Raw genomic sequence first — 12070 nt, forward strand, 5'->3', positions numbered from 1 at the left:
TGCAAATCATGGCACCACAATCCACTCTCACAAGGACAAACTAGGTCTTTGAAAACCAGCTTGTAAGCAGTAATTTTAAGGTCCAAGGTCCCCAGATGATGGTCTAGAAGAGGAGTCCAGATACTGGGTAGTCACATCCCTGGGCCAATCCCACTGGCTCATGTTCTCAGGAAGAGCAGCCAGAAAATGTCCATGAATGGTATGGAATCAAGGCAGGACCTGGCTGTTTGGATCTAGGAGTGACACTGAAGTTTGGAGCTCTATGGACAATACAAAACCTGTAGGAAGCCTTACAGGTTCAGAAATTTTCCTCACAAAAACCTGTAGTTTTGACGGCAGGATCTCTGACCCTGCCCGGCTTCCTATTGATAGGATGAGAAGAAAGTGACAAGATTGTATAGGATACAGTTAACCTGGGAACAAGCATGCTCCTTTGGACTTAGACATGAAATAGGACATAAACCTATTCCCCAAATTAAAACAGGTGTTTAAGCTAGATGTGGTGGTTCATGCCTATAATCCCAGTGGCTTGGGAGGCAGAGGCAGGAAGATCGTATGTTCAAAGCCAGCCTCAGACAGAGCAAGGCCCTAAGCAACTCAGTGAGACCCTGTCTCTAAATAAAATACATAATAGTGCTGGAGATGTGGCTCATTGGTCAACTACCCCTTATTTTAATCCCTGGTACCCAAAAATAAAATAAAACAAAACAAGTGTTCTAGAGAAGCACAGCATCCACTAAATAATCTCTGCAGCTTTATTATTTCATGCTTCTATTTTCAATTGATTAGAAGAGAAAACTTCAATTTTTGCATAGAGAACAATTATGAAGACAATAGATGCTTCTCTGGGCTCTTTTCTAGAGGTGAAAGCACAAAGGCCTGGCTTTATAAAGACTGTTTAATTTGTTTGTTAGTGGGGGGAGTGGAGGTTAATTAATCTAGTTTTGGGACTACCAGATAACATCTATGTTCTGTAGCTTATACATTATGCTGTCCAATTAATTCCTCCCAAGGACTTTTTATACTAGACGATTCAGCTCAAAACTTCAGGCTTGAAACTTTTCAAGGTCTTTGGGGTGACCATTAGAGAAGAACACACTTTGGAAATGATCACTTTTTTTTAATTCTTTCATCCTGGTGGGTAGCTGTGATCTCCCTTAAGGTTAACGAGGTTGTGATCCTTGGGGACTTGTGGCCAGGACACCCATTGCAATTGCTCTCACGTGTTCCTCTTGTTTAATTCCTGGAAGCCGTCTGCAGCCTGTGATCCAAGATGCCTGCCTGCCGTTCTGCGCACCAGGGTTTCCTGCTGTAGTTGGCTGGGCCCAGGAACAGCCAGACGCCCTTGGAATCTTTAAATGCTTTTCCAACAGAAGGTTTGGCCATTTCTTCTCCCGGTGCTCATTTTAAAATTAAGCACATGAACACACATTTTTTTGAATACTGAAGAAGTCTTTTAATTGATTCCCTGAATATTTTAAGGTCTATTAATTCCATTGATGTTGCAAACACTGCAATTCATTCCAGCTGCTGTTCTAATCACATTCATTAACAGGCTTATTTTTACCTGCCAGCTAATATTTTACATTGCATCAATAAATCTTCAGCTTTCTAGCCAAATTGTGTACAAACTAAAATGAATTACCTAACCTCCTGATTGTTCTACAGGAATTGGGTTAGCTAACATCCCTCCTTCTGCAAAGGATTAATCAGCACGAATATAAAGGTGATAAACTAAAGAAAATGGATGCTATTTACTTGTGACATTACAAGTGTAACATTGGATTACTTTAAATATAAGTTTTTCTTGCAGAGTCTACCCATTTAATTCTTTTATCTTATATAAATGAAAAAGCAGCATAATAGTTACTCTGATATAGACAAAAGATTTTGTATTAGATTAAAATAATTCATATGTGTTTTCTTTTTTCTTTTTTTTTTTTTCAGTAATTTGTATCAGTCCACCCACGATGTCCTTCAACAGCTTGTGGTCTTGCCATAGATATTTCTAAAGCAATGGCTCAGAATTAGGCATGTCGCCTATTTGAAGTAAAACAGAACAATTAGTGATTCACAGGGTAAACAAACAAGGTGTCTTGAAATCTTTTTCTGGCACCGTATGTTAATGAAAAAAGAGGAATTAAACTAGCCAATCCACAGAGTTCGAAGCTAGATCTCTCCAGATGAACTGGTAAATTTTCTGTCATTAGATAAAAAGGAGAGTCAGAGAAATACGGAATTGTGGTTATGAAACCATATTGGACCTGACAGATAGCTTTGTTACTTACAAGCTGTGGATTTGGGTAAATTAATTCACCTGTGTAAAACTTACCATATTCTTAAGTATTGACTAACAGATAAAATCTTGCATGTAAGATGCTTAATACAATGCTTGGCCTTTCTTAAACCCTCTAAAAATGTAAGCAAAAAGGAAAAAAGTTGCATTTTACATTCAACTACCATAGCTTCTCTTAAATTGGGTTTTATGCTATAATAATATGCCAAATACTTTTACAAGGTCCTGGCGACATTACCGTGCTCACACTTTGCCACTGCATTGTAAAACCTTGCGGTCCTTCTGACATCATCGACTACTAGTCTCCCAAACTCACCTAACTCAAACCACATGGGCCTCCTGCCTGGCCTGGGAACATACCAGTCATTACACAAAACTGACATTGAGGGAGGACAAGGAAACAAGGTATTAAGAAATAATCAACCAAAGAAGTGGATAAGAAAGAAAAAATAGAGGAACATAAAGCAGATTAGGTAAACTGAAAACAAATATAAAATGGGAGATTTCAACCCATAACAATTCCCAGGATATATATGATATGCTCCTATTAAAAGACAAAGATGATAGATTCAACTCTCCAAACATACCACTTGGTGGTTATAAATAACACATTTCAAAATAAGGAAACAAAAAGTTGAAAATAAAAGGATGGAAAAAGGTTCAGCAAACCAACATTAATGACCCCACATGCTGCTTAACTATACCAATATCAGGCAAGGTGGACACAAAGCATAATCAGAGACAAAGCACATTATTAACCAGATAGCCAGACAAAGAGCCAAACCAGAGACAAGACATTTCATTAGAAGGGTCAGTCTACTGTAATTCATTTTTAATGTGCACTTACTCAATACCATGTCCCTAAAATACAGAGAGCAAACACTGGCAGAACTGCAAGGAGAAATAGAAAAACCAATAATAGTGAAAGACATAAACAAGCTCTCCTCATATATGACGGAAGTACAGAAAAGATCAGTAAACAGTTGGAAGAGTTGAACAACATGATTAATAGACTTAAGCTAATTGACTTGTGGCAAACAGTACCCAACAACTACAGAAGGCACATTCCTTTCAAGCACTGAGTATCGACAAAAATCAACCATATACTGAGCCATCAAGGAAAGCTCAACAGATTTCAAAGGATTTAAGTCATCAAAATATGCTCTCTGACCATGGTCATATTAAGCGTAAAGTCACTAACAAAAGAGATAACTAGAAAGTCTTCCTATCTGTACAAATTAATATATACACTTCTTATTTTGATTGACTAACCATAGTCAAAATACTCTAGGATGTGGCTAGTCCTTTTCTGAGAGGGGAAACGTACAGTATCCATTATAAAAGAAGAAACATGGAAAATCGATTAGCTAAGTGCCCACCTCACAAAGTTGGAAATACAGCAGCAAAATAGACCTAAGTGAAGTAAAAAGAAGGAAATAGAAAGAAAAGAATAGAAATTAATAAAATAGAAGCCATGGAGAGTCTGACAAGCCCAAAATGTGCTTCTTTGCAAAAATCAATAAATTTGATAATCCTCCCATGAGATGGATCAAAAGACAAAGCATAATTAACTAATATTAGGTATGAAATGGGGAATATCACAACACACTAAAAAGATTATAAGAAGATGTTGTGAAAAAAAGATATTAAGATATTGTTGAAAATGTAACAAAAGGCACAAATCCTTAAAAAAAATACTAAGTAGAAATAGAAAAACTAGAATAGTCCTATAATAAAATTTGTAAATAAAAAACTTTCTACCAAGAAAACTTCAAATCCAGTTACTGGTGAAATAGTAGATACAATTCTACACAAACTCTTCAGAGAATGTGTGTATATGTGTGTGTGTGTGTATGTACATTTTTTATGAGACTATGTAATCTTGAGGCCAAAACCTGACAAAATCATTCTAAGAAAGAAAAATTATGAATCAATCTCACTAATAAACAGGATTCCAACAAACACATAAATTGCAAAACTCAGGATTACAATTGTCAGTTCTCCCTCAGACTTTCTAAAGATTCACAGAAACCATAATAAAAGCCCCCAACATTTATTGATGAAGAAATCGACAAAGCCTACTCTAAACTTATATGGAAATGCAAGGTGGCAAAGAATAAGCAAGCTTCTTGAAGAACAAGGTGAGATAATTTGTTCCACTATATAGAAAAACATCTTATAAAGCTGCTCTAATAGATTGGAATACCATTGCAAGATTGGACAGCTAGACCAATGGAATAAAATAGAAAATCCAAAGGCAGAACCAAAAATATAGTCACACTTGACTTAGGACAGTATAAGATTGCAATTCAAAAGTAAAAGGATTTTTTTTTATCTTTCAATAAATGGTGCTAAATCAGTTGGATGTCCCTAGAAAATAAAAGAAAACTGGACTCCTACCTCACACCACACACAATGTTAAACTCCATGTACACAAGGCAAATGACGACATTTTAGAATAGAATATAGGATAATATCTCCATTACACTGAGATAAGGAAACATTACTTAAGCAACACACATGCCATGAGAAAAACATAAAAACCATAAAAATAAAGTATGTAAATTGTATTACCTTAAATCTCAACTTTTTCCTAAAGTTAAGATTAAGAATGTGAGAGGAGCTAAGAGGTATGGTACCTGCCTGCAATGCCAGCACTCAGGAGGCTAAGGAGGGAAGATCACTGGAGCCCATGAGTTTGAGACCAGTCTGGGGTATGTAGGAAGATCCTGCCTCACTAAATAATAATAATAATAATAATAATAATAATAATAATAATAATAATTAATAACATGAAAGTGCAAATGATATATTGGAATTAAAATTGTTGTGATACCTATAAAACCAACAAAGGGATTCTGTTCAGGATACATAAAACACTTATAGTTCTTACAGTTCTTACAAAAATGGGCAAAAGACCTCAACAGGCACCTCACAAGGAGGATATCTAAATAAAGAAATACATTCAACTTCTTCAGTAACCAGGAAAATCTGAATTAAAACTGCAATGATATGCTAATAAGCAATTGTCATAATACCTAAATGAGACCAAAAAAAGAGTGATATTACCAACTATTTATGTGAATGCAAAGCAATAGGAATTCTTATACATGGTAAAAATATAAATTACATATTAAAATTGAACATGCATAGAACTACGACCCAATAATTTCACTCCTTGGGTATATACCCAATAGGAGTGTGTGCATAGCAACATTATTCAAAATATTTGTGAATAACTCAAATGCTCAGCAGCATTGGATGAATGAATTGTGGTACTTTTATTCAATGTAATAATATACACCACTGAAAATGGCCCAACTACAGTTTCATGGAACAGTATTTTCAACCCTACAAACACAACAGAGAAGAAGAAGCCAAACATATATACAAAGAATACAAAAAACTTAATGCCCAAAAAACCAATAACCCTATCAATAAATGGGCTAAGGAACTAAATAGACACTTCACAAAAAAAGAAATACAATCAATCAACAAATATATGAAAAAATGTTCAACGTCACTAGCAATTAGAGAAATGCAAATTAAAACTACCCTGAGATTTCTTCTCACTCTAGTCAGAATGGCAATTATCAAGAATACAAGCAACAATAAATGTTGATGAGGATGTGGGGGACTGTAAATTGGTGCAACCACTCTGGAAAGCAGTATGGGGATTCCTCAGAAAACTTGAAATGGAACCACCATTTTACCCAGTTATTCCACTCCTTGGGTTATACCCAAAGGACTTAAAATCATCATACTACAGCCACATCAGTGTTTATAGCAGCTCATTTCATAATAGCTAAACTATGGAACCAGTCTAGGTAAATGGATAAATAAAATGTGGTATATATACACAATGGAATATTATTCAGCCTTAAGGAAGAATGAAATCATGGCATTTGGGGATACAGCTGGAGAATATCATGGCAAGTGAAAAAGGCCAATCCCATGAAACCAAAGACTGAATGTTCTCTCTGATATGTGAGTGGTAATTCACAGTATGGGGTGGGGGCTAGCGAAGAATAGAAGTACTTTGGATTAGGCAGAGGGGAGTGAGGGGAGGTGTGGAGGTGTGGGGGTATGAAGGATAGTGGAATGAATCAGATATTATCCTATGTACATATATGACTATACTACCAGTGTGGTTCTCCATCACTTACAACCAGAAGAATAAGAACTTATAGTCCATTTATGTATGATGTGTCAAAGTACATTCTACTGTCTTGTATAACTCATTAGAGTAAAATTTTAAAAAAGAAGCCAAACACAAAAATCATGCACCATGTAAACCAATTATAAAAGTTCAAAATCAAGAAAAATAAAATGATGATATCAAAGTTAAGGAGTAAAGGAGAGAAGCAGGTGAAATTTGGAAAAGCTCAGGAAAGGGCCCTGTGAGATGTTGTTGGCAACAGTCTCTCCACCGAGCCATGGTGACACAGGTGTCCCTTTGTGATGATTCATTAAAACACAGTATGCTTTGTGTCTCTTTCTTACATGTGTTTACTTGATATAAAAAGAAGCTAAAATTTTTAAATAACATCCTTAAACCAGAAACTTTATTTCTAGGGATTTCATTCTTTATATATAATTAATGTGTAAATATATTAAAAATTAGCTTCAAGCTTATTAAAAAATAGGTCCAAGCTTATTAAAAATTAGATTCAAGCTTATTGAAAATCAGGTTTGAGCATTATTTGAGATAGCAACATGAATTATTGAACACCCAAAAATTCTATGGAAACTTAAAACAAGGAATCTTTATGCTCCCCAATATTAGAGAATCACCAATATATGTGTGTGATATACATACAATCAGATGAGTTGTAGAATAGTGCGCACAGAATGTGATCATTTCATTTGTGTTTAAAAATAAGTAGAAAAACTACTCTAAGATTTCATCTCACCCCAGTCACAATGGCAGTTATTAAGAATATAAGCAACAATAAGTGTTGTGAAGGATGTAGAGAAAAAGGCACACTCTTACATTGCTAATGATATTCAGGGCCTGCTCTCCTGAGCCTGATATTGAAGGCAAAGTTTAAAGGGCCGCAGAGAAGAAATCACTATATTTTTACCAGTTTATGTGTATTGATCCAATGATCATCACCAGAATGAAGTCTTTGTCTCCTCCATGACACCTATTTATAGTGTGTGCACACTTGTCTTCAAAAGGTGTTGCTGATTCCCAGCTTCCTAAAGCACAGAAACATCGCCAGGTGTCCCGGAGCCTTGAGAGGTTTGTGCACAGCCAGCCCCACAGAGGGCCTGAGCCCCTGGCTGATGAGGAAATGAGAACATAAAAAAAAAAAAAAAAATCAGCCTTTGATTATCTTTGCTTTGTGTCCCTGATCGGATCACTCCACGGAGGATTCAATCCCATAATTCACATGATTTCCTTTAAGCAGATTGATCCTGTTAACGATGATCATATGAAGAGTTTACCTTTAGAATGGTGGAAGGGGTGCAGCTTTGGAAGGATATGCTTGGGGATTCGATGCCACGCTAAGCGTTCTGCTGCATCCGTGTCCAGGACCCTAAAGACTCCCACTGGGGCAGAAAATCATGTCAGGGAAGCAAACTGAACAGGGGGACAGTGCCAAGGCCACCAATTTAAAGGAGATCCATTTTCCAAATCATCTTCTAGCCAACAGAGTCCTTTTGCCATTTAACACATCGAAAGCTTCTATACAGTTTGATGCCAAGTTTATTCTCGGTGCAGTTTTTTTGTAAATCACATCCAAAATACGATTTGGACCAAAAAAATGCACCTTCTTATGAGCCCTCTGCGTACTCGAAAGACCCAGTACACAAATCATTTGCACCTGTACCATTTCCATCCAGTTCTAAGCTAATTTTAAAAAGGCTCTGAAAGCCTGCCAACAGCACATGTGCACAGAAGATAAAATGTAATAGCAATTAATCCAATCATCTCTGATTTAACGTTAATTTAACCCAGTGGATTATGCCTTGTTTTGTGCGCAACTGTGTTGATCCTGCTACATTTCAGAGAGCCCCCAAATCAATCAAGTCACAATCCCTAATTGCAGTCAAAATGGGGAATTCCACTCAGCAGGGCCCTTCTCTAGAGTATCTGTTCCTCCCAAGGAAGAAAGGGAAGTCAAAGAAAGAGGCGTCTCTAATAGCAGGCTGCTAACATGCAGCTGATGGTGTCAGGGCTGGCTCTGAGGAGTGGCCTACTGTTTGCTGGCATATTCTATTGCATCAGGGCTTCTTGCCAGAATGAACAGGAAAGGGCTATCACAGAAAAGCCAATGGAAGCATCGCTGCTGTTTAAAGCAGAAACAAACAACAACAACAAATTCCGGGGGCACACTGTTTTCCTTGCCTTTATTTGCAATATGGATCCGATGACTGTGGCAGTTAGAGACCCAAATTAGGACGGCAGTCATGGAAAACTAACACTGTGATACCCTCCTGGGTCTGATTCAACTGGGTTAGAGTGTCAATCTGTTTTCTTGGAACCAAAAGCTGGTTGTGAGAACATTTGTGTTATCAGATTCGAAGAATAGAGAATGTTTCCGGTTACTAATTCCTCCTAGTTTGGATTTTATTGAGAACTGAAATTATAAAAGGTGTTACCCGGGGCTCAGGACAACCCCAGAAGTTCAATTGTAGTTCAGCCTTAGTTAAGGATTAGTTAATAGATACTTCACATAAAGTGTTACCATGTTCTTTTTCATAATTTTTCTCTCCCCTCCTCCCTTCCTTTGCAGCTGAGAATAATTAACTGTTCTTTTGTGAGTGTCATTTGTTCTCAAGGAATTAAATGCCACCTTATTTCCCAGAACAAGAATTCAACTGTCATAATTATAGCTTCATTTCAGAAGCAAAAAAAAAATCATAATTTATTACAGATTGTTCAGCATGTGAGATAGGTTTAAATGTCATTGGAAGTAAATTGTGGCATGTCATGAACGGGTTTTAGCCACCACTGTAATTGATTTATAATTTCACATTTAAAATGAACAACATTCACCCATTGTTCTTGTATTATATAATTCTGACATCAATCCCTGGAGAATGAGGCATTCAACTTGGTCAATTCAAAATAATAATAATAACAATAATAATAACAATAACAATGATACGCCAATTTTCAAGATAAGCACTGAAATTACCATAAGCACTAAGAAAATATGTGTTAAAATGGAAGTGCGAGCACTATAATAGAAGGCAAAAATATATTTCAGAGGGAATGCATTTGGATATTAGCATTGAACTCCATAAAATTCAATGACTCTCAGGGGCTTTAGTGTAACTCATAAAATTAAGGACCATCAGAATTAAGTTTTAAACCATTCTCTATCCAGAGTCATAAGAAAAGATATAGTAATTGGGGAAGGTGGAGATGAATTTTCCATTTCTAATTTCAAGCACACTGAGAATCAATTCTACTTTGAACACTAATTTACTAGGTTTACAGTGTGACCCTGATGCCATGAGATCACATTGTGATGATGGATATTATGGTGGAAGAATCATACTTGATTAATCCATTAGGTGCCAATGGATCCATTTTTTTAAAAGATGAAGTGAGTCCTGTGACAGTTCACCTACCCCAAAATTATATTGGTAGACATATGCCATTTGGATTTAGATACAGAAGAAGCAAACACAAGCATACACAATGGCAGGGACAATAGGCACTGGTGGTAAATAAACTACATAGGCTACAATTTAGAGGTAAAATCAGAAACTTCCCACTTTGTCTTCCATTCCCCAGTCTTTTGAAAATTTCTTTCTGGGAAACTCATTTATTATTTGCTTTTAAAAAATCAATATGATAGTCTGAATAAAGAAGAGCTTTGGAAAGACAAGATGTGGTGAGCTGAATAATGGCACCCAGTAGTACCCATGTCCCAAACCCTGGATTCAGTGAATGTCACATTAGACAGCGAAGGGACTTTGCAGAAGTGGTAAAATGTACAGGTTTTGAGAAAAGGAGATTATTCTGGATCATCCAGGCAAAGCCCAAATATTATCACAAATGTCATATGAGAAGGAGGTAGAAAGGATTTTGACTGGTAAGTGGCAGAGAAAGCCATGTGACCACAGAAGCATAGATTGGAGTGATGTATCCAGGAACCAGAAAATTTTTTCAGGAGCCTCTAGAAGTGGAAGAGGTTCTCCTCTAGAGCTTCCAGGAGGAACCCAGCCCTGATAGCATTTTAATTTAACCCCAGAATACTTACTTCATACCTCTCTCTCCCAAACTGTATGGAATAGAGTTGTGTTAATTTAAGCCACTAAATCTGTGGCAATATGATAGAGGGGCAACAAGAGACTAATACACAGGGTATAGGGAAATAATCTGATTCAATAAAATTCTTGACATGAGATAAATTTATCTCCATTAGGAGACCCAACTAAGGGGCCAAGTTTGCTTTGGCTTTAGACTTTGGGTTGAGGCTTCTACCCTAATCAGGATCTGGGTTCCACTTTTCTCAGGGCTCAGGCACTTCCCATGCTGTCCCATGTTCCCATGTTCCCATGCTGTTGGGGGACAGTAATCCTAGAATTTGACAGTATTGACAATTTAAGAAAGGAGTAACATTTATGTTAATTTTAAAGCATCACATTTGGATTATTAAATGAATGTAATGCTTGAAAATGAACTGGTATTTTATTTATGGCTTATAAAAAGAGAGATTGCATTTATTTGAAAACATTAACATATTACCAGAGTTCAGTAATTTTTCCAAATGGCATTCTCTTGACCTGGTAAATGAGTGCTCCAGAGTTACTACTTGGCATTCAATTAATGTTTGCAGGAAGTCAAGGATTTACAATGCAAATTTTGGACCCAGTTTTTGAAATAAATTTTTTATCCAGCCTGCAATAATCTAAGAAAAAAAGAATAAGACACTTTCAATAAAATATTGGTATGATACATACAACCATCTTATTTGGGGTCACTGGATGGTATTTTCCTATTGCAAATATGTTTTGATCCTCCAACAAGAGGATTATTCAAGAGTTTTTGTAACTATTTCCATCTTTCTCCCACCTCTACTGCTGGATCTGGGACAGCCACCACCAGACTTTAGTTCTTAAACATCTTGGCAATCAGCCTCAGGAAAAGAAGCAAGTCTCAGTCTAGTACCACTGATTTCACTGTGCAAGGTGGACCTTATCTTTCCAGCCTCATTCCATACATTCATTCACTCAGGTAGCAGGTGTCTATGTGGAGCCTACTCTGTGTGATGTCACCAGGTGGGATAGAAAGGTGAAAAAGAGAAATCTTATCTAATAATATATCTAGTAAATCCTATCTAGTAATATATTTAGTGAAAATACATAGCTATATTAGGTAATGATTACCAAGGGAATAAATCAATTTGCTTAACTTATCAGATATATCCTATAAGACAATCATTATTTTTTTTTAATTTTTTATTGTTGGCTGTTCAAAACATTACATAGTTCTTGATATATCATATTTCACACTTTGATTCAAGTGGGTTATGAGCTCCCATTTTTACCCCATATACAGATTGCAGAATCACATCAGTTACACATCCATTGATTTACATATTGCCATACTAGTGTCTGTTGTGTTCTGCTGCCTTTCCTATCCTCTACTATCCCCCCTCCCCTCCCCTCCCCTCGCCTCTTCTCTCTCTGCCCCCTCTACTGACATTCATTTGTCCCCCTTGTATTATTTTTCCCTTTCCCCTCACTTCCTCTTGTATCTACTTTTGTATAACTCTGAGGGTCTCCTTCCATTTCCATGCAATTTCCCTT

General features: G+C 36.6%; 1 long non-coding RNA gene across 2 annotated transcripts in view; it reads right to left on the reverse strand.

Moving 5' to 3' along the window:
* Positions 1-661: 661 nt before the first annotated feature.
* The window catches only part of LOC125610510, a 38366-nt gene continuing 26957 nt past the window's right edge, over positions 662-12070 (reverse strand). For both annotated transcript variants that reach the window (XR_007340501.1, XR_007340500.1), the window contains exons 4-6: positions 7381-7582; positions 4936-5033; positions 662-1400 (exon numbers count right to left, since the gene is read on the reverse strand). This is a non-coding gene — a long non-coding RNA (uncharacterized LOC125610510). The remainder of the gene's footprint in view (positions 1401-4935; positions 5034-7380; positions 7583-12070) is intronic.

This window comes from Marmota marmota, unplaced genomic scaffold (assembly GCF_001458135.2).
Source record: "Marmota marmota marmota unplaced genomic scaffold, marMar, whole genome shotgun sequence".
NCBI lineage: Eukaryota > Metazoa > Chordata > Mammalia > Rodentia > Sciuridae > Marmota > Marmota marmota.